The 26,557-nt window shown below is 40.9% G+C and overlaps 1 protein-coding gene across 8 annotated transcripts in view; it reads left to right on the top strand.

Annotated features, from left to right (window-relative positions):
• The window catches only part of LOC122564410 (catenin delta-2-like), a 1,213,649-nt gene that overhangs the window by 628,642 nt on the left and 558,450 nt on the right, over nucleotides 1-26,557 (top strand). The window contains exon 1 of one of the 8 annotated variants that reach the window (XM_043719234.2): nucleotides 20,081-20,305. The exons of the other annotated variants lie outside the window; for them this stretch is intronic. The gene's annotated coding sequence lies outside the window, so the exon portion shown is untranslated. Of the gene's footprint in view, nucleotides 1-20,080; nucleotides 20,306-26,557 lie in introns of those variants that run through there. 8 annotated transcript variants of the gene reach the window in all.

Below are 26,557 nucleotides of genomic sequence, written 5' to 3'. Positions count from 1 at the left end.
AACAATGTTGCTTTCCTGTCAAGTCCCTGAAGAATCTGGTATGCTTTAATAAGGTCATCTCTTATTCTTCCAAATTCCAATGATTACTGGGCCAACGTTTTCCACATCTCCTCAGAAGATAGTCTCCCCATACCTGGGATCATCTTAGTGATCTTTCTCTGGTGTGCTAGCATATCTTTCCTTAGATAAGGGACACAGAACTGTTCACAGTAATTCAATTATGCTCTGACTAATGCCTTGTATCCCCCTACATTTATGCTCATAGAGTCAGATGGCATAGAAACAGACCCTTCAGTGTAACTTGTCCATGCCGACCAGACACCCCATTCTGATCGAGTCCCATTTGCTAGCATTTTGCCCATACCCTTCCTAATTTTCCTATTCATAGACCTATTTAAATGTCTTTTAAATGTTGCAATTGTACCCTCCCCCACCACTTTCTCTGCAGCTCATTCCATACACTCATCACCGTCTGTGTGAAAAAATTACCCCTCAAGTCCTTTTTTAAATATTTCCCCTCTCACGTTAAATCTATGCCCTCTAGTTTTGAACTCCCCTACCCTTGGAAAAAGATCTTGCCTATTCATCCTATCCATGCCACTCATGATTTTATAAGCCTCTATAAGGTGATCCCTTAGCTTCCAACGCTCCAGTGAGAAAAGCCCAACCTATTCAGCCTCTCCCTATAGCTCAAACCCTTTAGTCCCAGCAACATCCTTGTAAATCTTTTCAGCACCCTTTCACATGTAACAACATCCTTCTTATAGAAGGACAACTAGAATTGTACGCAATATTTTGGAAGTGGCTTCACTAATGTCCTGCGCAGCGGCAACATGATGTTCCAACTCCTATACTCAGTGTTCTGATGAATTAAGGCAAGTGTGCCAAATGCCTTCTTTACCACCTTGTCTCCCTGCAACTCTGCTTTCAAGGAACAATGTACCTGCACCCCAGGTCTCTGTTTGCCAACACTCCCCAGGGCTCCACCATAAACTAGAGCAGGACTTATACAGTTAATCTTAACAAAATGCAGCACCTCACATTCATCTAAATTATCTCCATCTGCCACTCCTTGGCCCATTGGCCCATCTGATCAAGATCCCATTGTACTCTGAGATAAAATTCTTCACTGTCCACTGCACCACCTACTTTGGTATCATCTACAAACTTGCTAACCATGCCTCCTATATTCATATCCAAATCATTCATATAAATGATGAAAAGTGGTGGACCCAGCACTGATCCTTGTGGCACACCACTGGTCACAGGCCTCCAGTCCAAAAAGCCAACCTCTACCACCATCCTCTGTCTCCTACCTTCAAGCCAATTTTGTATACCATTGGCTACATCCCCCAAGATCGCATGTGATCTAACCTGACTAACCAGTCTACCATGCAGAATCTCATTGAAAGCTTTGCTAAACTCCATAGAGACAACAGCTACTCTTCTCCTTTCATCAATCTTTGTCAACTTTTCAAAAATCAGTTTGTGAGATATGATTTTCCCGTGCACAAAGCCATGTTGATATCCCTGATCAGTCTAAGCCTTTCCAAATGCATGTAATACTGTCCCTTAGAATCCCTTCCAACAACTTACCCACCACTGGCGCAAAGCTCACTGGTCTATCATTCCCTGGCTTTTTCTTACCACCTTTCTTAAATAATGGCACCACATTAGCCATTCTCCAGTCTTCGGGTACCTCACCTGTGCTGTTGATGATTCAAATATATCAACAAAGGGCCCAACAATCACTTCCCTAGCTTCCCAAAAGTTCTAGGAAACACCTGATCAGGTCCTGGCATTCCTTTGAAATAAAGGCCAGCATTCCATTTGCTTCCCTATTATCCAATTAATTTGGATGCTATCTTTTGGAGATTCAGGGACAAGGACTCTCAAAGTCCTGTGTTTTGGAGCTTTCTGCAGTTGTTTTTCATTTAAATAATTTTCAGTTCCTCTATTCATCCTACCAAACAGTGTAACCTCACATTTTACCATATAATATTCTATCTGCTAAATTTTTGCCTACTCGCTTTAACCTGTCTGCACATGCTTTGTGTTGTGTCAGCATCACCACTTGCCTTCCAATCTATTTTGTGTCATCCACAAACTTGCTTAAAGTACATTCACTTTCCTCATCCAAGTCATTAATAAATATGTTACGAATAAATATTTCACGTAATTGTATGCCATCAGGCTATGCTTGAGGTTGTTGGTCATGGAAGTTCCACCCTCTGAAAGCTGCCAGCCAATTGACTGCTGCCAACACTACACCAACCTGAGATCAAAGGTCATGGAGGGGCACTAGACCACATGCCAGTAAAGTTGGGATGGGGATCATGGGGAGGTGGTTGCATGAAAGGGGTGAGGGGAGGCAGAGACAAGCACAGGGAAGTGACTTCCAATAGCTAATTGCCTGCCTTGATTGGGCAGAGAGTGGAGAATAATGAGGGAAAGCCGACATACACATTGGTAGGCCTTACAAATTTTCCTGGGCAGCCAGCTGATACAACAGGAGACTCATACAGCCTCCATTTAATCCCGGAGCCACCACTGAATTGCAGGAGGTTCATGGATAGTGGAGCGAGTGTCAATTGCTCTATCAATGAACCTAAGTGATATTCTGGCATTGCCAGTGGGAATCCTGCATCAGTCCCCTCTGCCCTTAGACCCAGTTGAGGATTAGAAGGGTGAGAGATGTTTCCAGCCACTGGGAAAATATTATTGGGCCTCTCCCATGAGGAAGTGGGCTTGGCAACCATGGGTCCTGCTGCAATAAATCCATTCCATTACCTCATAATTATTGTACTAGTTGTTTATGGGATCCAGCTGTATACAAATTTCCTGTCAAATTACAAACATTGCAACAGCAATTACACTTTGAGAAAAGATCACGGGCTGTGAAGTGACGTGGAGCTTGTAAAAAGTGCTACACAAGTGCAATTCCTTCTTTCCCACCGTAAAATAATAAAATCCTCCCAAGTGGTTATTTTCTGAAATTTAAAATATTAAATACAACTCAATAATCCCAGAGCATGAGCAATTGATAGAATAGTAACCAAATCAAAATAATGGCCTTTAATTGTGCTTTGTAAAGGAGGTTAAATCCTCTGCATATTGTTGCTATGCATAAATTGGAAGAAGACCAATAAAACCCCATTCATTTTACTTTAGTTAATTCACAAAACCTTTGAAAAATAATAATGTGGCAGAAATCTGAAACCTTCTATCAATTCTTTATGACCTGCTTTAAAAGGAAAGAGAAAGTCATCTGTTCGTAGCTGATGTCTATGATTGAAATAAAATTGCATACATTGAGAGCTGGGTAGAATGTTCAGCAATCAAAGAACTAAAATTCTAACAGTTTGAATCTTCTTGCAGCAGAACCTCAAAGCGCTAATTCACCAGGGTAACTTTAGGAGACCTTTATTATGAGAATGTCTGGTATCAGCTTTGGCAATCTAAAGAGATTTCATAAATTATTTTTAACCTTACTACATCTACGATCAGACTGCTGCATAGCAGGAATCTCTGCAGCAGTTGGCAAATTTAATTCACTATTCAGTTACATCAGCCTTGACTACAGTGTAAAAATGCAAATCTCTCTCTTGGGCTTTGTACCTGAATGTTCTTGTTCCAACGTTTACAGTCCCCTTTGATGTTAAGTGATTGTCTCTTTGAGATATTGACAATAGATGCATCCATTCCATGGGTATGTCGAAAGAGTTCTTTGATGTTTATTCTGTAGGTAGTGTAACGAGCATCATTATTGCACTTAAAATAATCAGAATACTTTAATGACCTTTCTGCATCCATCATCAGACCATAGAATGATGTATTTCCACTGAACTTCCTTAATATTGATTGACACTGTATTATTGGGATGTTCTGCTGACAGCAACAGTTTTCCCAGCTCCTGCCCAAGCTAAATTTCCTCCCAATATCCAAATAGCAGAAGGGTCTCCATACAAGATTATGCGAACTGGTGAGAAACCAAAGTGTGAAGAGAAGCAAATCAGCAATTTGTTCACGCCGTTGGGTACTTTCCATTGAAGACTGCAGAGCAATGCAGAAATATCAGGTGAGGTTACAGAATGTTCCTGATTTCAGTGAATGGGAGAATAGGCTTGAGGAGCAGAATGACCTGCCCTGTTCCTATGTTTGTCAAAATGACTTGCAAATCAGTAAGAGTTTCTGAACTCAGCCTGGTTGATTGTTAACCTTGGGGGAGGTTGCAAGCAGCAAAGTTGTAAATGATTTGGTATTTTGGAGTAGTTTGGGTATTGAGGATGAAGTTCTAAAATGTATGAGAAAGATATTAGAAAATTCAAGTCTGTTAGGAACAAAGACATGAATCAATTTGTGATGTTGAAATGGCAATTGGTAATGGTATGGAAACAGAAGCAAAAGGTCTTGCAGAGTAGCTGGATATGGTTCTTCAGGTTCACCCTTCATAGCTGCAAGACAATGCTGCTGGATTTCCCAGGGGTAGTATCCTCAGTACAACCACCTTCTGATGCTTCATCATTTACTTCTTTCCTACATAATTTCAGAAGTAGGAAAGTTTAATTAATGCAATGTTGAAATTCTTCAGAAACTGAAGCAGTCTGTGTCTGAGTGCAGTAAGACATAGACAATGTTCAGGCCCAGGCTAACAAATGTCAAGTAAATCTCATGCAACATAAGTACCAGGCAATGGTCATCTCCAACAATGTCGCTATCTCCATCAACATTCAATGACATTACAATTTATAATCCTATACCATCAATGTCCTGGGAGTTACCATTCACCAAAAACTGAGTTGGACCAACCATGTAAATACTTTGGTTACAAGACCATGGCAGATCCTCGGAATTCAGTAACTCCTTACTCCCTATAGCATCTACAAAGCACAAGTCACGAGTGTGATAGAATATTTTCTAGTTCTTTTAAGGGTATACCTATGTAATTCTCAAGGATCTCAACAACATCCAGGACCAAATGACCCATTTGGTCAGCTCTCAATCCACCATTGTAAGCATTAATTCCCTTCACTGGCTAAGTAGCAAAAGTGTACACTTTTAAATTATGCACTTTAGTGACACACTGAGGCATTTTGGCTCCTTTTACTATTTGGAAGAACAAAGAGAGCAGACGTTTGGAAACATCATCAACTACAAGTTCCCCTCCAAGACTCATATTTCTGCATTGTAGCTGGATCAAAATCCTAAAACCAATAGCACTGTGGCACCCGCATCACAAAATCTCCAACAATTCAAGAAGGCAGCTCGCCAGTACTTTTCTCAAAGACAATTATGAATGTGAATAAATTCTGGCCTTGCTTATGATTAAGTATTAAAGAAAAATGGTTCATTGAAACTGGAAAGGGAATGGGATCAGAAAATAAGATTTTGAATTTGATGATAATTGAACAATGAGCCATAATCATAAACAATAGTTGTACACAAAGTTGACTCTGTTAGTCTGGCCATACCGAATTGGGAAAAACCTGAAGGGGTTAAACATCCAAATAGAGCCGTGTAATTAAGAACGCTGATGCTGTATGTGGGTTATTATAAATGTTTCCTGTGCTATAAAGTTTGCTAGTAAACTGTCGTGTAATGATTTTATGCTAAATGAACAAGATGACTCAGTGTATTGAAAGTGCCTGGGATAGCTCGATACTTAATGACATGGAATGATGGGACTTTTACATTTGTTGAGTGATTCTATACCAGCTGAATTGAAGGTAACTTAGAGAATCATCCGTTCTGTTAAATTGCTATTCTTAATGAGATTGCTCATTTCCATTGAATAGTGAGGTCATATCCATAAGAGTCTAAGTTGTATCGGCATAGTTTCACAAAAGGCGTAGAGAGGAGACCTTCATCGCAACAGCATGGCCTGGATTCAAACTCATCTCCTGGAAGCTAAAGCACAGTGTGCTTTTCAGTCGTCTCAAAAGATTTATTGTCATTATGGTACAGAGGAGGTCATTTGACCCATGTGGCTCTGGAGAGCAAGCCAGTCATTCCCATTCAACTGTTTCATCATTGAGGCCCTGCAAGTTTAGTTCTTTCAAGTACCCAGCTGTTTCAGTTGCATTTCCACCATCCTTGTCAGTTCCACAGAATAGTTGTGTTGCTCTTTGTTTCCTCTTATTTCTTTTCCCTTACCTCCAGGGGGTGGTAAGAGGCAGTCATAGACCTTTGATCCCTCAACTACATGTTAGTTTTGCAAATGGTTTGTAACCCAGTCATTAGAAATTTACTTCTTTCCCATCTTTCTCACTGTGTGGAATCAACTTCCTAAAGAAGTGGTGAATCTGGGCACAATCACAACATTTAAAAGACATTTGGATAATTGCATGAAAAGGAAAGGTTTGGAGGGAGCAAGCAGGCGGAACCAGTTTAATTTGGGATTATGTTTGGCTTGGACCATTTGGACCAAAGGGTTTGTTTCCATGCTCAATGCCCGAAGTGCCATTCCTCTCTGTTCACCACCAATTGTTACTGCTGACTCCCTCGATCATGAGCTGCTTTGTCCAAAGATTAATCTCTCTACTGCATTCTGTGTACAGCAATTCCTGGTCTCGCACAATTACCATTTAGTCAGTAATTTGACTTCCCAGTATCTGATAGATTATGATTTCTGAACAACACAGCAGTATCCATGGTTGAAGGGTGGCCTTAATTGCATGGGAGATTTACAAGTGTACACTTTGGATTTAATACCTTTGTCGTCCTATTTGGGTTTTCCGCACTGCCTGTGTAGGTCAGCAGTTGATTTTGATCAGCTTTGTAGTGATAATTTGTCAGCAGTGGCTTGTAGTACAGATGCTGAGTGCCAGTGCACTGCTGAATTAATGCAGGATGACATCCAAATGGAGTTTCCTGAAATCACTAAGTTGATCAAGTTTAAATCAAGAGTTGAATTCCAGTAAGTAGATATTGTACAGTAATAATGAGAAGAAGAGAGAAAATTGGAAATAATGGACTAATGGCAATCGATGTTGATGGCTGATGTTACTCCCTTGACATATTATCCACCTATTAGCCTTTTAGGGCGTTGGACTCGATTGTTCTCAGCATTGGTCAGCAATGGTGTGAGGCTGATGATCATGATCCATCTTAATATCTATTATATTCCTGAGGAAAAAAATGTTACTGATAATGACAAAATAAACTATATTTTGCTCTGGGGTGTTCTAACATATGCGAGCATCAGCTGAATTTATAGTCAAATTGCCAAGCAGAAAGCCATCTGGGTTAAGGTACTCTAGGGGATAATTATTGATCTTGCTAGATTTTTATTATGTGCACAGTTGCACACTTTAGCTACCCATACCACCACTGTCCCTATCTCTCTCACCCTCATATGTCTTTGCATTTTATTGTTTGCTGTAGCTGGGATGAAGATATAAATGCCCATCCTTAACCTCCCTTTAGGAAGGTGATGGTGTTGTCCTTGTCAGGCAGGTGGAAGGGTGTTTGCTGTCATAGGTGAAACATCAAGCTGGCATCCTCCCATCCCTCGCAAATACTTTCAAAACTGCCTGCTTTTAGCTGGTCCCACACACAGCTGCTAAATATAAAACTGCCTATCTCATGTATAATTGCATGGCTTGCCCTGCACCAGCTCCCATTCCAGTCTCAGGCTGCTTCTCAACCTCTGTAGGCAGCACCACGTTCCCTCATCCTCAGCACTGTTTGGATTTGCAAACAGTGGTCCACCTAAAATGTTTCTTCTTTGACTTTTCATAGTGATTTGATGCAATTGAGTCTCTTGTTAGCCCATTTCAGATGACAGTTAGGAGTCAACCCTGTGTTGCTGTGCTAAACACATGTAAGCTAGAGCAGCTGAAATTGTGTTGGAGGAGGGGTTATGAGGTGGTGATGGCTATGAACAATTATCCACAGAACTGAGCTGATTGATTGCAGTGTAAATATTGGGCAGGAAGCCACAGAGAAATCCTCCATTGGTCTTCCTTTATATCCACCTGATCGGTAAGTCAAAGCCCTGGTTTAATGTCTCAACTGAAAGAGCCACTTCAACAGCACACCACTGCCTCAGTATTAAAGTGGAGTGTCAGCCTAGATCTATGCTCTAGTCTTTGCGGTTGTAGTTGAACTTCACAACTTTGATTCACAGACTGCAGTACTACCCCAAGTCACATAGGAATTGTGACTCTCTTGTTTCAGATGTTATGATGTTGTGCAAGTTATGATCCTGTGTTTCTCTATTCCAGCCCTCTCCATGTGTTATACTTGGTCCCTGAACTAGTATTACACAAGGAGAGGGCTGGAATAGGGACAAGGGGATGAGATATGTCTTTTGTACATAGAAATTTGCCAAAAAAAAGGTGATGGCACAGTGGCTCAATGGTTAGCACTGCTGCCTCACAGCACTAGGAACCCAGGCTCAATTCCAGCCTTGGGCGATTGTCTGTGCTGATTCTGCCTGTGTCTGCGTGGGTATTCTCAAGGAGCTCCAGTTTCCCCCCACAGTCCAAAGATGTGTAGGTTAGGTGGATTTGCCATGCTAAATTGCCAGTAGTGTCCAGGGACATGTAAATTAGGTGGATTAGCCAAAGGGAATGCAAGATTACAGGGTTAGGGTGTGGTCTGGATGGGATGTTGTTCGGAGGGTTGGTGTGTAAGTGTTGAACCAAATGGCCTGTTTCCACACTGTCAGAATTCTATGATGAGTGATACTCCTGAGTTTTAATCGAGAACTCCTTCTGAATTTCTGAGAATTCACTGTTTGTAGTTGGAAATTGAACAAAGAAGAACAAAAAGCAAAGAAAGTTTACAGCCGAGGAACAAGCCATTCGCCCCTCCAAGACTGAGCCAATCCAAATCCACTCGCTAAACCGGTCACCCAATTCCTAAGCATCTGTATCTCTCTGCTTCCCACCTGCTCATGCATCTGTCCAGACGCATCTTAAATGAATGTACCGTGCCTACCTCTGCTGGCAACGCGTTCCAAACGCCTACCACCCTTTTTGAAGTTGAATCAGGAAGAGGAAAAGTTCAGTTGATTCAGCTCCTGTTTACAAATATACAAATTGCAAATATGGAATAAACTAGATTCCACAGCAGTTGAGGAGTTTAAAATTACTTGACTAAATGAATTCAATTGAAATAAATCTGGAATAACATAATAGTAACAAGTAAAAAGTGAACAGATTGCCATAAATACCCAACTAGTTCACCAATACCATTGTAGAAACAAAACAAGCATGTTTTTTCTGAAATGGTCAGAAAATTACTTCAAAAATCGCTATTTACGCCTATCCTCTACCTGGTCATGACTGTTCTAAAAGACAGCTCACCAACATCTTCTCAACAGCAGTTAGAGACAAAGGACAAATGCTACCCTTACAAGAAACACCCACATTTTTTGAATGAATGAAAAAGGCAAAGCTTGAGTGAGATTTCTGTGTCAGGATGGGCAATTAGAGGTCCAGCTCCTTTACTACTTCCAAAATGTAGCATATAATTGTGTGTGTGTGTGTGAGAGAGAGAGAGAGGGAGGGGGAGAAGGAAAGAGAGATGGATTTCAGAACCACATTCTTAATCACCTATAAAAATACATTGATCTGTTTGGATGCTCCAGATCAATGTGATGGTCATCAATGTGGGCAGCACGGTGGCACAGTGGTTAGCACTCCTGCCACACAGCGCCAGAGACCCGGGTTCAATTCCCGCCTCAGGCGACTGACTGTGTGGAGTTTGCACATTCTCCCCGTGTCTGTGTGGGTTTCCTCCGGGTGCTCCGGTTTCCTCCCACAGTCCAAAGATGTGCAGGTCAGGTGAATTGGCCATGCTAAATTGCCCATAGTGTTAAGTAAGGGGTAAATGTAGGGGTATGGGTGGTTTGCGCTTCGGTGGGTCGGTGTGGACTTGTTGGGCCGAAGGGCCTGTTTCCACACTGTAATGTAATGTAATCTAAACATCTTAAATTTTTTAAGTTTTAGTAATAAGTGACAAATTCAAAAAGTGTTAACTTGTCAAGTGTGGAAAAGATTACAATTGGTGACATAATTAGTACATAACATTTACACAGAATTATTGATTTAGTAAGTAAGGTTACGAAAGGCACAAATTTTTGTTGTGAAGTCTGGAGCTCAACTGTTGCAATAATATTCCTGCATCTGTTCAGTTTCCATGGTGACTGGTATATTTGAAGTCTTTTTTTAAAGGGAAGTCTGTGATGTAGACATTTTTAGTTGTTCATGTTCTCATTATTTTTCTTTCTGGATTTTATAGATAAGATCATTATTTTGCTTTCTGGATTTTATAGATAAGACTTGGTTCTTTTATACTTATATAATTAGCTGAAAATGTGTTGCAGGAAAAGCGCAGCAGGTCAGGCAGCATTCAAGGAGCAGGAGAATCGACGTTTCGGGCATGAGCCCTTCTTCAGGAATGGGCTTCAGATTCCTGAAGAAGGACTCATGCCCGAAACGTCGATTCTCCTGCTCCTTGGGTGCTGCCTGACCTGCTGCGCTTTTCCAGCAACACATTTTCAGCTTTGATCTCCAGCATCTGCAGTCCTCACTTTCTCCTACTTATATAATTAAACTACTTTATAGAAGGCCATATATTTTATGATGAAACACTTAGTTCAGTGATGCTGCTGAATTTTGTGAAAGAAAATAATGAGTAAAATCAATGAGAATAGTCATAGATTGAAAATGATGGAAAAAAAGACAAAGAACAACTCTTTTGGCTGTTGAATAGTGACAAAGTTAGGTTTCTATTTTACTCTGACTTTAGCTTCGTTGTGATAGATTAGTGTTTACCATTATTAAAATGTTGACTTGACTTCTATAAATGCAGTTTAAGTAGAATTTGCTTTTTGGTTTCCTGAGCCTGGAGCTTTGTCTACACATGACATTGTAATTTGGGTAGTTATTTCTGTAGAGCTGCTATTTGGACATCCCATAGGCTGGGATTTGATTTGTTGTTGCAGAGCTAAAATTCAATCTGTTGATATTTGTTTGCAGAAAGAGATCATGTGACAGCTTAATGCATAGTCCACTAGAGGAAGGCTTTCAACTCATGCCCCATCTTATAAACAAGATGCGCTGAAAGCTGTGAAATCATTTTTTAATGTTTGCAGAAATTTGAAAAAATTGCCATGAAAAATGATTAAACATGACATAAGATGGTTCAGAAAGTTATGAAACTGCATCATTTAACATTCCAGATTCAATCCACAGTTTTAGATTAGATTCCCCACAGTGTGGAAACAGACCCTTCTATTTCACTATCCTGACTACCTAGGACTCCACTTTCAAGCAATTATGAACCTGCAGTCCATGGTCTCTTTGTTTAGCAACACTCCCCAGGACCTTACCATTAAGTATATAAGTCCAGTACTGATTTGCTTTTCCAAAATGCAGCACATCTAAATTAAACTCCATCAGCCATTCTTTGGTCCATTGGCCAATCTGATCAAGGTCCCATTGTACTCTGAGGTAATTTTAGATTAGGTTAGATTCCCTACAGTGTGGAAACAGGCCCTTCAGCCCAACAAGTCCACACTGACCCTCCGAAGGGTAACCCACCCAGACCCATTTCCCTCTGACTAACGTACCTAACATATGGGCAATTTAGCATGGCCAATTCACCTGACCTGTACATCTTTGGACTGTGGGAGGAAATCTACACAGACACAGGAAGAATGTGCAAGCTCCACACAGGCAGTCACCCGAGGCTGGAATTGAACCTGGGACCCTGGTGCTGTGGGGCAGCAGTGCTAGCCACCGTGCCGCCCACAATTGTGATTGAGTGATTTGATTGATTTGTTTTTGCATCGTTATCTTTGCTTTTTTTTATTTAATTTGTTCTTTGTTGTTGTGTTATTGGTTTATGAATACAAAGCTTAAGTCAGTGAGATAACTTATTGTTGTGCCTCACCAGGGTAGCAGGTTGGAAAGCAGACTCCAGTATTTCTGTAGTCATCACAGAAAAAAAAGTTAAACAAAGCACTCAAAGCCCCCAGTTTACCTGTCTGATAGGCTAGTTTTCTCTACTTAACAAGAACTGCTATTTATTACAAGTAAATAGATTCAAATGACAGTATACAACAATGAATTGTCAGTGAACAATAAGTTTCAGTAACTTGCTTTTAAAATGTACAGCAATTCCTTCCTCAGTACTTTGTATTCAAATAGTCCTTTATCCATTTCAGTTCACAATCGAAATGCAGAAAATAAAATGATATGGTCTTTACAATATCAGTTGAAAAGTGTGTCAGTGAAGCATGGTACTTGAAGTATGTTGTAGAAGTTACTTTTAAATAAACAGCCATCAGAATAGCCATGATATTGCTCCCTAGGAGTTTGAGAATACAATGGGATACCATGGAGGGGCAAGACCCTGAGGTTTGGTAGAACTGAGGAAGGTGAAGATCTTAATGTTTGATCAAACTGTTTAACAATAACCAGAGGGGAATTCAGCAACTTGGTAATATGAATTAGGTAGCATAGCTGTCTAATTAATTCTTTGAACTAATAATTATTCTGAAATTCTAAGTACAAGTGCAAGAGCCGCAGTTGATCTATATTTCCATTTATTCAAAGCTTTTGCTCTGAAAAAAACTTCTTAAATTAATTTCCGGCCTATTTAATAAACACTTAGATAAAGAAGTTCATGTTTTATTACAAACTGAGAATTCACTTCACACAAAGAACTCAATTTGATATTAATCTTTGAAAAATTTCCCTTTGCCATCATTGTTTATGAAGAGCAGATTATGTGATGATGGAACCTCACATTAGATTCTTTCTGAACCCAGCTCTCTTTCTAGTATAGAAATTCATCATATGATTATCAAAACAAATAAAACTGTACCTGATTGCTTCAAATTCATCCCCTAGTTTGTTTTGAAATCACTTTAGTTAATAAAGGAAAGGTTCTGTAATCCTACTTGCAAAGAGAGATGGCACAAAAAATTAATTTCATGATCTTTGCATCTTACAAATTATAGACATTGATTTCATACATAACTCCAAGATCAAAGTATTAATATGAATGCAGACAGATACTCTTATAGGTAAGTTCCTTTAATGTGGAGGTGTTGTTTGAGTGTCTGAGGATGGCGGATTGTCAACAACATTTTCATATACTGAAGCCATCTATATCCTTATGAAACTAGCTTTGGAAACCCATTCAAGCATGGACTGAAAAATGGTGAGTAACAATCAAACCACACACATACCAACAAGAGAAAATTGACCTAGCTAACCTAGATATTCAATGACATTGCCATCACTGAATCCCTAAAATCACCATCTTGGGTGTTGCCGTTAACCAGAAACAGAATTGAATCAGCACATAAATATTGTGGCTCTGAAAGCGTATAAGGAATTCTGATGATGAATAATTCACCTCTTGACTCCCTATCAGCCATCCATATCCAATGCACAAATCAGGAATGTGCTGGTATTCTCCCCACTTGCCTCGATGGGTGCAACTCCAACAACACTAAAGAAGCTTGACACCATCCAGGATAAAGCAGCTTGCTTGATTGGTACCACATTCACCACTTTAAACATACAGTTACTCCTCCACCATCAATTCTCAGTGACAGCAATGGACAGGATGCACTGCAGCTTCTTGCAAAGCTTCCTTGGGCACAACACCTTTGCAACATTGAGCACCTGAAAGGGCAAGGGCACCAGGTGCATGGGGGAACAGCATCACCTTCATGCTATACTCCAAGCCACACACCGTCCTGACTTGGAATTGCTTTGCTATTCCTTCATTGTGTTGGGTCAAACTTGGCACCACCTTCTCAAAGGTAATTAGGGATGGTCAACAAATGTTTGTGATGCCTACATCCGACAAGAGGTAAAAGAAAATTATGCTGGCTGATTGTGTCAACAAGCATGAGGTCCATAATCAAAACTTTGAGACCTATTTCAGGACTCTGATGCTAACTTAGTCAAAAATGAGGCTGAGCATGTGCAGTGATTATAATCAGGTCTGAGTTGGCCTCAGCAAAGGGCTGCTAGGGCCATTTACTGCAAGCAAGTTCCTTGACATTCTTGAGGAGAAAGAACAATCTCAGAGCCACGCTGTTGACTGCCACCAGTCCTCACTCAAAGTCTCACTTCTCATTTGTACCAGGCTGGATTTAACTTAGATTGAGGCAAACAGCTTTTGGAATATTCAGTTACATTGGTTGAACCTTTGTCATTTGTTCCTCCATAATATGGGAAAGCAGCGAGGCCCAATTCAATGGCAGTCCATAAGTTGCCACCTTCAAACACTGTTGGTTACTAGTTACTTATTGAAAAAAATATGATAGATTTCTTCCCCTACCTCTTATCTGTCAGCTATTGCTTTTTTTGATTGGCTGGAATAAAAAGAATGAGTTATCAACTGATCAGCCAAAAATTCAATCATTGTAATCCACTCCGACCCCTTTCTGGCCACAAACACTAACCAATCACATGAATCGAAGTTATATGACTCAGTCGTTTTGACACACTTTGTTCCCATTCAGGAATTGCATGCCAGCTTCATTGTGATCTATGACATTGCCGCTCCACCCCAACCCACCACACCCCTAAGTCTGACATGCCAGATGTTCAACTTTGTATTTACAGAAGCAATGGCCATCAAAATATTTAAAATACCTGTTTACACAAAATCCCTCACCCTTGAAGCCAAGTTTTTTAAAATTATAAGTCAGTAATGAAAATGATTGTATTCGCCCATTATTTGACATATTAGAATTACAAAGGTTCTGTATACTTGAAATAAGCACACTTCGTACAAATGCTCTTGACCTTTGTCACTCTTATTCTGAGAGAAAATCGTAGCTCAGCTCTTCCACTTAACTATGTAGTCAGCTAATCAATAAAATTATCAGCCTCTGCTTTTACAATGCAGATCTCTGATTTATTTGGATAGTCTTGCTGTTTTGGATAACATATATTTTGTGAACTGATTTTGTTTTAAGTGAACTGCTATGTTGAGGAAATGAGCTTAATTTACAGATGATTTTTGCTGATAATCAGACTTGCCTGATCTGGTGGATAGCTTTAATTGACCAATTCTTGTCAATGTTCTCTTGTGTTCTGCTAAATATCAGAGTGTGGCTTGGACAATGTAAAACCAGTTAAAAGGAAAGAAGGAAAGGATCTGGGGATGGTTGTACATCTAGTATTTGAAACATTAAATCATGGTGAACCAACAATAAGTAAAATGAAGTCAATGTGTAATTATGTCAGCGAGTATTGCTGGACAAAGAGACCTTGGAGTACACGTTCATAGCTCCTTGAAAGTAGATAGGATAGTGAAGAAGGCATTTGGTATGCCTTGATTTGAGATAAAGGGAAAGGTTGAACAGGCTGGGACTGTTTTCCCTGGAGTGTCAGGCTGAGGGGTGACCTTATAAAGGTTTATAAAATTATGAGGGGCATGGATGGGATAAATAGAGGGGCGGGGAAGTCCAGAACTAGAGGGCATAGGTTTGGGGTGAGAGGGGAAAGATATAAAAGAGACCTAAGGGGCAACTTTTTCATGTGTGTATAGAATGAGCTCCCATAGGAAGTGGTGGAAACTGGTACAATTGTAACATTTAAAAGGCATCTGGATGAGTATATGAATAGGAAGGGTTTGGAGGGATATGGGCCGGGTGCTGGCAGGTGGGACTAGATTGGTTGGGATATCTGGTCGGCATGGATGGGTTGGACCAAAGGGTCTGTTTCCATGTTGTACATCTCTATCACTTTATGTACCGCAAACTTTTAGATGTAAGTTACAGGTTACATTTTAAGAAACAAAAGCAGAAATTGTTGCAAAGAGTTGTCAGGTCTGGCAGCAACTATGGAGAGAAATCAGAGTTAACATTTTGTGTCCAATGACCCTTCTTCAAAACTGATGGTAGCTAAGCTAGGGAAAGGATGTATTTATGCAGAAGATGGTGGGGTCGGTGGGTGGGGGAGATGGAATAGAGTAAGAGATAGAGCCCAAACATTGAGAAAAACAGGACAGACAAAAGACTGGGTCTTAGGAATCATGTTCAGTTTCAGCAACATGTTCCCAGGTTTCTTCATAGGTCCAACGTTAGATATTGTTTGGATACCAAGCCACACTGGGTACATCATAAGAGAACTCCATCAGGTTCTATCAAATAGTTAACATGATGCCTTCTAGCAGGATTCACTAGATAGGGATCAAGAGTAGGAACACTTGTATTTTCTTTCACTATTTTTAATTCAGGGTACCTGAGGCTAATTGTAAAACATTTAAAATGTCCCTAGGCTGCTCACAGCAATGTTACCAGATAAACTTCAAAACTGAGTCAGACAAGAGACATTGGGCTTCATAAGCTGGCTTTGCAACCTCAGGTGTACAAGAAGAAAAAAAACCAACTTACATAAGACAGGCTGCACAGCAGGTTCCTGTCTCTGTGCATGTATCTCAAAGATAGAAGCCCAACAGTGAGTGCTACCCTCCTGGCAGCGGCTGGTAGCCAATTAAGGCATCCACTAAGGCAGTTAACCCCTATTACCGCAATGAATTGAAATTTTACCAACTGCACACAAGATCCCCACTGTAAAGGAGTGTGGAAAGTGAATGGAGCCAGCCTCACAACGGCTGATGCGAGCTATGAGACCATTTATTAAGTTGCTGGCATTAAATCACAGTGCTCAGGACTAGTAAAACTGAAGATGTATCACTGCAGCCACTAATGGAAGCTGATATCTCCACTAATATGTTGTCATTGCCATCCTGTTGCAAGCAGTTCCATCCCACTACTGATGGTCCTGCTACTAGTACCTCACACTGTGAAGGCACCACTCATGCACCATGCCAAATATATCTCCCAATACAGGAATCTGTTTGCCCTTCCCAACTGGATATATGTCATAGAAGCTGCTCCTAAATTAGTCACTTCTAGGAAGATTGCATATGAGCTTCTGCTAAACAGGGTTCTGTGGACCCTGTGCTGCTGTCCCTACCTCTGGGCCCAAAGATCCAGTTTCAAGTCCCATGTCAGGATGTGTTGACCAGAGGGATGTGTCATACCCTGTCCAGATTGGCTGATAAACAAACAAATTCTTAGGTTCTTCAATGGCCAGTTCAAATTCCCAACCCAGAATAGAGGCTGGTGTCAGAACTATGACCCACTCTCAGAAATTCAATGTCTTGGACCAGGTGACTGAAAGTTTAAAGAGATGGTTAAGGAAGGAATGAGAGGTAGTAAAGTTTGAGAGAAAACTTCAGAGTTTAGGACTGAAGCAGCTAATAGTACAACTGCCCATGTAGCAATAAGAATACAGTATGCACAAAAGGTCCATATTATAAAACATGGACAAACTAAAGACCTTGAACTGGGGAGATTATGGGGGGAGGGGTGGTTATGCTCAAAGGTGGACTTAGAAACAAGGCTAATAAAACTTAAAACTTTGAATTAATTACAGAGACTGCTGGCATGAACTTAGGGTATGTTAAGTGGCTTCTATGCTTCTTGTCATAGAATACCTTAGCACAGGCAGAGCATTCAGTTCATTCAATCCATGCACGATCAGTGTTTTCCTTCACATCAATAATTCTTCTCTTGGCTCCAAATCTTTTAAAATTTTCCTTTTCAGGTGATATATTAATTCAATTCTGAAAAAGATATATGGATTCTGCTTTAATCAGTTTGTGACTGACAGATCCACATTTGAATTAATATTTTTGTAAAGAATTTTGTTTCCAGACACCCTTTTAATTTTTCTCATTATTGTCTTCTTTTTATGTCATCACACTAACCAACAGAAATAAACTCTGTTGCATATTCTTTGACTGGTTTTCCTATTTAAAGTGACAGATAATTGGTAGTGCCCATTCGTAAAAAGTTTGCAAGGAATAAAAGAAAGCATCTTATTCCATTGAGTGCCAGCTGGTGGCAGCAGTGTATGTTCCACATTTGACAGTGTCTGAACCCTGCTTTTAATTTGCTGGAAAATAATCAACAACAGTGGCCAGCATATTATTGTTTCTCCTCCCGGCCAACTGTGTGACTCTGACCCAATCTATCTTCACCACTCTTGTGTTTTGTGTTGCCCTTTATATTCCTGCTATCCCATCTGGCCATATTTGACCATAACCTTGTATTTTCCTTGTGCCTTTCAGTGCCCTGTATCGCCTCTTTCTGCCATTGAATGGTCCTTCCTTTTCTCTACTCCCACCCCTGCAGTGAGAGGAATTCCTCTGTGAGGCTATCGTAGACTCTCTTATGTTCTAAACCAGGCTTGTTGCTGTCTCAGCAGAATCATTCCAAACACAGATGCAATATTTTATGAGTTTTGGGGAAATAGTTCTTTCTAAATAAATAAGGCTCAATGGAAATAACTGAACAGTAACTGCAAGTGTGTGCTCAGAGCTAAAAGGCTTGTGATAATAGGCTTTTTTTATTATTTCAAAAATATACTTTATTCATAAAATAATTTGATAGTCTGTACAGTTGGTCATGCCATACATATGTAAACATTTACTTACAGAGATCAGAATTTATCATTTGTATATACAGGTCTGTACATTTATCAATCATATGTCCATATATTTAGCTGAGGCGTCAGCAGAGCCCAAATGACTGCGTGGACCCCCTGTTCTTCTTAGGCAGGCAGACTTTACACAGTGGTCTTTACCCCCCGCGCCTTGGCGGCAACTGCCCCAAGCTTCAGCGTGTCCCTCAACACGTAGTCCTGGACCTTGGAATGTGCCAGTCTGCAACACTCAGTCGGGGTCAACTCCTTCAGCTGGAAGATCAACAGGTTTCGGACCACCCAGAGAGTGTCCTTCACCGAGTTGATGATCTTCCAGGCACAGTTGATGTTTGTCTCGGTGTGCGTCCCGGGGAACAGGCCATAGAGCACGGAGTCCCGCGTCACGGCGCTGCTCGGGGCGAACCTCGACAAACACCACTGCATTCCTCTCTAGACTTCCTCTGCATAAGCACATTCCAGAAGGAGGTGTGTGACAGTCTCTTCCCCCCCCCCCCCCCCGCAGCCGCTTCGAGGGCAGCGTGCGGTGCGGCTGAGAGTCCGGGCGTGCATAAAGGATCTCACAGGCAGAGCCCTTCTCACCACCAGCCAAGCCATGTCTTGGTGCTTGTTGGAAAGTTCTGGCGATGAGGCATTCTGCCAAATGACTTTGACAGTCTGCCCAGGGAACCGCTCGATAGGATCCGCCCTCTCCTTTTCCCGAAGGGTCTCAAGGACACTATGTGCTGACCACTTCCTGATGGACTTGTGGTCAAAGGTGTTTTTCTTCATAAACTTCTCCACAAAGGACAGGTGATACGGAACGGTCCAACTACTCGGAGCATTCTGCGGCAGCGAGGCCAGGCCCATCCTTCGCAACACCAGGGACAGGTAGAACCTCAGTACGTAGTGACACTTGGTGTTTGCGTACCAGGGACCCATGCACAGCTTGATGCAGCCATGTGTACCTTAACCATACAATTGTCTCTGGGGTTGTTCACGATTGAATGGCACGACAAGTTAATCTACTGGAGGGAGATGAGCTCCCTTTGGGACAAGTGGCCTTTTTCTAACATTGTGTTCACACTGCCTCCTGTCATCGAGGTCAGTGTGATCAGTCTGCTCTTGAACCCATTACTTTGATTTCTACCTTTGCTTTCATAGAAATCATTGCCTCTGCGGTGGGGGTTGGGATGGGGTTAGATGAGGTAACTACAGAACCCTCTCAGGCTTTCATGGTTCAGGAGTGCTTCTGTCTCCAGGAGCCACATTGTTGGCGTGTGTAAATGTGTTAATAATTCAGACATATAGACGCAGCGGTATGTCATATGATGCGACCTGAAACTGTGGGTGCAGCTATTGCTGGGGGGTTTTATTTGTGAGGAGAGAATCCGAGTACTGTAGAAGAAAGCAGCACTCTAATGCACGATTGGGAGGAGGCGGAATAGAGTCGACCTGAATGGATTACGGGTTGAATTTATACAGTTGAAATGTAAATTGACTCTCTCTCTCTCTCAGGCTGTCTCCTGCAACTAACAATAGTCTGAACTGTCGCCTTCCACATCAGTAAATCGTGTTGAATCAAACTGTGATTCCACAAGTGGTCCAACAGATAAGGCATTGTTGTGCGGCTGTTTAGAGCAGCCGCCAGACTGAGAGCTGAACGTGCAGTGCTCAGTGGATACTTCAAGTGGAGAAACCGGGGAGTCCCCGAGTCCAGGACCGAAGGAGTTATGGCCAGGATGAAATGGCTCGGCAGTGTTACTGACTCGCAGCTCCTCATTTCCTGACTTCAAATCGGAGGGCATTTCAGAAAGGGGCACGTGTAATATGTGAGTAGAGAGAAATAAACAATATGCCTTTCTATCTGAAAACACCTGAAGGTGAAGACAAGCATATTTGTTGCAATTGTGCTGAAAATTGAAGCGAGGTGTGAATTTTATTGAGTGGTACTGAGTGAGCAATCCTTTTCGTGCTCCCTCCCACTATCTAAATTTCTGTCCCTCCGTTTCTCTGTTCGCTTTTTTTTTGAGGTGCCACTCTTTCTCTTCTTTCTTCCTTCCTTTATTTCCCTTCCCCATGTCTATTCCCTATCTGTACATGTTCTCGTTCCCCGTGCTGTGACTCAAGTGTTTCAATGTTTGGCATGCTTGACGGTATCACTCTGGCTATACAGGCAAATTTGGTCACCATCTTTCTCACACAGCAAGATTCCACAACCAAATGATTTGTGGAATCATTTCTGGTAAATGATTTGTTCATTCGTTTTGGTACTGTTGGTTGAGGTTTCTGTTTGGACCAGAAGGTATTCCAATTCTCTTCAATAAAAACACAGAATCTTCAGTATTCCGCTCCACTGTGGGATCAGATGTATGGGTGTAACATCCCACCTTGAGAAGTGGTACTTCTCACAGTGCCCTGTACGTCACGTTCAAACCTCAGTTCAGAATGTCACAGACTCATAGAATCTCTATTTGTGTGGAAGCAGGCCCTTCAGCCCATCAAGTCCACACTGACCCTCTGAACAGCATCCTACTCAGACCCACCTCCCTATCCTATCCCTGTATCCCTGCATTTTCCATGGCTAATCCACCTAACCCACATTTCCCTGGACATTATGGGCAGTTTAGCATGGCCAATCAACCCACATCTTTAGAATGTGAGCTAGATTTTCCCTGCAAGAGATTGCATAATCCAGCAAGGAATGGTCCAGTGTTTCCAAGCTAGTCTCCAACTTGAGGAATAAAAGAAAATCCCAGCAACTGAACCAATTCCCTGAATTTTCATGCGGGGTGGAGAGAGTGTCCAGTTTGGTTTAAATGATTGTGGAGCAATGATTCTATAGGTCCCAATCCCAAATTTGGCACCATGCACCATCAATTACTGTGGGATTGGGTGGGGGGGAAGTTGCAAAAGGGATGGTATGTACATCACACATACATGGTTCACAGAGGCTGCTGCACATTTGAAACCATGGTCACCATCAAACAAATGCAATTTTCTTAGTCGCTTGTCCAAAACATCTCTTGTGGTCTTGACCTTTTTTTTACAAATTTGTACTTTTCAAGGGAAAGTCTAAATTTATGAGAATTGTATGGACAGGTGGAGTACCACTTTGGATGGGTCCCAGGACACCTTTGGCAGAAGAAAAGTATCATTTGGGATTGTTAAAAGTAGAAATAAAAGTGAATAAGCAGTAGATAAACTCACTGGAGCTGTCAACCTGTCAAAGTATTTAAATCTCCTTGCCTGTATTTCTTTTTAAGAAAACGTTCAATATAAATTAGTAAGTACTCTTTTTCTTTTTGGGTCCAGTGACTTTGTTCAGAAGTATATCTGAAGTGTTACCTCTGATGTCTCTCCATAAATGTTGCAGGATCTGCTGAGATGATCTAGCAATTTCTGTTTTTGTTTCTGATGTCCAGCATCCACCATTCTTTGATTTTTTTTGTGAAGGACTTTTAGAAATCTGTTGAACTAAGTCTAAGGGTTGTCATTTTGAGATAAGTGCAGCATAAATGATTTCACAACCTACAATTATCACAGTCGGACACCTGTAAATTCATGGTTTGACTGACCATGTCAAGGGTTCATGGATACTTATATTTGTTACTTTTTAAATTTATAATTAAATACGTGAAGGTATATACTGTATACATTTAATGTTGGTTTAAGCATTTCTATCCATGAATGTGTGTTTTTTCAAAATTATGAGGTCATCAATAGATACATAGAGCTTTACTTGTTTTCATCTCAGTATGGGTCCTGAAGTGAATACTGGTGAATTAGCACTGAGGATGCAAGAGAAAAGAGTCACATGTGGGGTCAAGAGTTGGAACTAATGTCAACAGTAAAGCATCACATATGTTGGATACTTTAATAACAAAAAGGACATACAAACCTCAAGGTCAGATACAATTTGTGTATCTGTGGGAGCTTTTGTTACTGTCCACAGATGCTGCTTAATGTGGTATGTTTTACAGCCTTTCATTTTTCTTATTCCATCTTTTTATGGGATTGTTACAAAATCAAGCTTAGCACCGATGTAGCAAGTGGAGTCGGTTGCAGCGGTGATAGTTAAATAGCCTCAGAATGAAGGGACGACATTTAGAACCGAGATGAGGAGAAATTAGCGAGTTTTGTGAAGATTTGTAGCTCAGGTTTAGGTTTTGGATGTAAGTTTGCTCGCTGAGCTGAAAGGTTCATTTCCAGATGTTTCATTACCTTACTAGGCAACATCTTCAGTGGACCTCATGCAAAGCAATACTGAAAGTTCCTGCTTTCTATTTATATGTTTGGGTTTCTTTGGGTTGGTGATGTCATTTCCTGTGGTGATGTCATTTCCTATGGTGAAGTCACTTCCTGTTCCTTGTCTCAGGGGGTGGTGGATGGGGTCTAACTCGATGTGTTTGTTGGTAGAGTTCCTGTTGGAATGCCATGCTTCTAGGAATTCTAGGAGTAGTCTACTCAGACCCCTTGGCATTATGGTAGCCCACAAACCCACCAACACACTAAAACAGCAGCTAATGAACTTGAAAGACCCTATAAGACAATGAGCAAAACTAACGTCATTTACAAAATACCATGCAAGGACTGTAACAAACATGACATTAGACAAACAGGCAGAAAACTAGCCATCAGGATACATGAACACCAACTAGCCACAAAAATACATGACCTTCTCTCACTAGTATCCTCACATATGGATTAGGAAGGACACCACTTCGACTGGGACAACACATCCATTCTAGGACAAGCCAAACAAAGACACGAGAATTCCTAGAAGCATGGCATTCCAACCGGAACTCTACCAACAAACACATCCAAGTTAGATTCATCTACCACCCGCCCTGAGAAAAGGAACAGAAAGTGACTTCACCACAGGAAGTGACATCACCAACCCAAAGAAACCCAAACATATAAATAGAAAGCAGGAATTTTCAGCATTGCTTCACATGACGTCCACTGAAGATGTTACCTAGTAAGGTAACGAAAGGTCCAGAAATGAACCTTTCAGCTCAGCGAGCAAATCTACATTCATGAGGAGAAATAACTTCACCCAGAGGGTGGTGAATCTGTGGAATTCATTGCGCAGAAGGCTATGGAGACCAAGTCACTGAGATTGATGGGTTCTTAAATAGCAAGGGGATCAAGGGTGACAGGGAGAAGGCAGGAGAATGGGTTTGAGAAACAGATCAAGAGACAGTGAGGTTTGCAGATGTTGGAGATCAGCATTGAGAGTGTGTTGCTGGAAAAGCACAGCAGGTCAGGCAGTATCTGCGGAGCAGGAAAATCCATGTTTCGGGCTGGAGCCCTACATCATCGAGAAACAGATCATGATGGAGCTGACTCGCAGAGTCAAATGGCATAATTCTGCTCTTATATCTTATGGTCTTATAAATAAAGTTGTGTGCAGTGCAGACTTGAGTTAGAGAGGAAAAAAAGGTGCTATCACCACTTGCAGGAGAGTCTCATCACAATGTGACAAGTTCAAATTGGTAGTGTCTATTCAAATTTTAACTTAGGACAGTATCATAGGAAAACATTCAAAGAAAATTTGCACAGATGCAATTTTTCCTATTGTGGATCAATATTACATGGATATGAATATGCATTGGTATATATCTTGTCTGATCATTTATATTTGTCAACACATACCTGATTGAATCTCGGATTATATGTGAATTATCCCCTGAATCGATCTGCCCAAGTAGTGCCACTCCCTTCCTCATGAAACCTGTAATTTTGTTTTCTCTTCAAGTATTTATGATACTCCCATTTGAACATTGCACTTGAATCTTCTTCTGTCACCCTTTCAGGTAATGCATTCCAGATCATATCAACCAAATCTTTACATCACCTGTGGTTCTTTTCCCAGTGACCTTAATTCTGTGTCCATTGGTTACTGATCTTAATGCCAAAGGAAACAGCTGCTCCTTAATTACACTGTCAAATCTATTCAGAATTTAGAACACCTCAATCAAATTTTCTCTTGAGCTTTGGTCTTTGGAGAACACTTCCAGTTTATCCATTTTCTCCACATATTTCTGAAGTCCCACGTTCCTGGTACCATTCTAATCAGGCACCTCTGTGTCCACTAAGATCCTGATATTCATCAGAAATCTATTGCCCAGATTTGAACACAATACTCCGGCTAAACCATAGCTCAGTTCTGTTATGATTAATATAGGATCCCACATTTTGTAAACGGTCTTCTTGAATTTTCATTTCATCCTCAAAGATTTGTGCACATGCAGCCCCCCCAACTCATTTGTATACTATTCATTTCAAATTGCTTCTCTGTGTTCTTACAACCAAAATATATAACTTCACACTTATCTGCATTAAATTTCATCTATCCTGTTCTCCCATTCCACAAATCTGTGTATGTTCTGTTCTATGCCCTTTCACATCGGCTATTATCCTACTCATAGTTACAACATTCCGGAATTTTTTGTCTTCTGCTAACTTTCAAGTGATATCCTGGATACTCAAGTTCAAGTATTCAAACATTTAAAATATGTTTATTACACTGTACTGTATTACTTTTCTGCCCTGAACTCAAGCCACTAATCAATGACCACACGAAAGAAACCAACAGTTAGTAAAGCTGCTTTTCAGAATTCCTGTTTCATGTGCATTATCAATCTGAATCGGAATTCACTTGCAAATGGATGGCTTGGGTGAAGATAAAATGCAAGTTTGGGAATGTTAAAAGTCTGAAATTTTTAGCATGTCAGTCAGAATTTGATAGAGAAAAATGGTTGAAGTTTCAGGTGGGAGCAGAGTCTGATGGTGTTATGCGAATTCAGCATGCTGCGGTTTGATTCTGTGGAGAGTGGAGACAAACTCAACTTGTTTTGGTTGTGGCTGCCCCGTATAATCACAGCTAAGCCCAGGCATTGAATGAGGCAAATACACCATCAGTAAACGTAAGATCATAAATTAAACTTTTGTTCTCTATTGTAGTTACATTTCACAGTATCATGTGTACGTACATAATTTTTTTTTACAAATGTGTTTGTGTGTCCACATTTCTGTTTGATTATGTCCTGCCTGTTATAGAAATCAAGCAGTGTCATGTGCATATAACACAACACTCAATTAGAAGTAGTCAGTTGCTTGCTGCTTCTGTAAATGAAGTAACATTAAATGTCTACACGTCCAGCTATACTTCCAGCAAACCAGTAACAAACAATCGCTCAAATGCAACATGGAATCATATTGAAAGTAAAGGTTGAGCATTTTGTGTTGATGCCTAAAATATAACCAGTTATTATGATAGTTAAAGGATAAACTCCTGGAGGAGCATTTTGTGACCAAAGCAACTAAGATTTTATGCTGCATCAATCTGCATTTAAATGGGACCTTCAAGTGCTCTGCATTTCTCCAATTCATGTTCTGCATCCCTAATTTTCAATGCTGTACCATTTGCAGCCATGCTTTCAGCTACCTAGGTTTTAAGCTCTGTATTGCTCTCCAAATCTTGCTGTCTCTCTTGTTCATTCTGTTCCTTTAACATGTGCTTAAAATCAACCTCTGGGTGGCACAATGGCTAACACTGTTGCCTCACAGTGCCAGGCACCTGGGTTCAGTTCCACCCTCGAATGACTGTTTGTGTGGAATTTGCATGTTCTCCCTGTGTCAGTGTGGGTTTCCACCCACAGTCTAAAGATGTGCCGGTTAGGTGGATTGGCCATGCTAAATTGCCCAGAGTGTTCAGGGATGTGCAGGCTAGGAGGATTAACAATGGGAAATACAGGGATTGGGTGAGTCTGGGTGGGATGCTCTTAGGAGGGTTGGTGTGGACTTGCTGGGCTGAATGATCTTCTTCCACACTGTAATGATTCAATGATTAAGGTTTTGGTCACCTATCTGGATACCTCTTTACATAGCTGGATGTTATTTTTTTTCTGATAATATTATTCTACAGCACAGTAGATGATTTAAGTGAACATTGTTGTTCTTCACTTGACCTCAGAGTTCCCAAACCAGAAAAGAACAGAAATGAAACAGCAGTCTTCCCTGTCCAAAGGCAATATATTGGCCCCTAGAATGAGAGGAGCATGGAACTGGGTAGATGT

Source organism: Chiloscyllium plagiosum, unplaced genomic scaffold (assembly GCF_037043375.1).
Source record: "Chiloscyllium plagiosum isolate Xiang-an unplaced genomic scaffold, Cpla_swu_hap1 HiC_scaffold_34, whole genome shotgun sequence".
Lineage (NCBI taxonomy): Eukaryota > Metazoa > Chordata > Chondrichthyes > Orectolobiformes > Hemiscylliidae > Chiloscyllium > Chiloscyllium plagiosum.
This window is presented reverse-complemented; position numbering and strand designations above follow the sequence as displayed.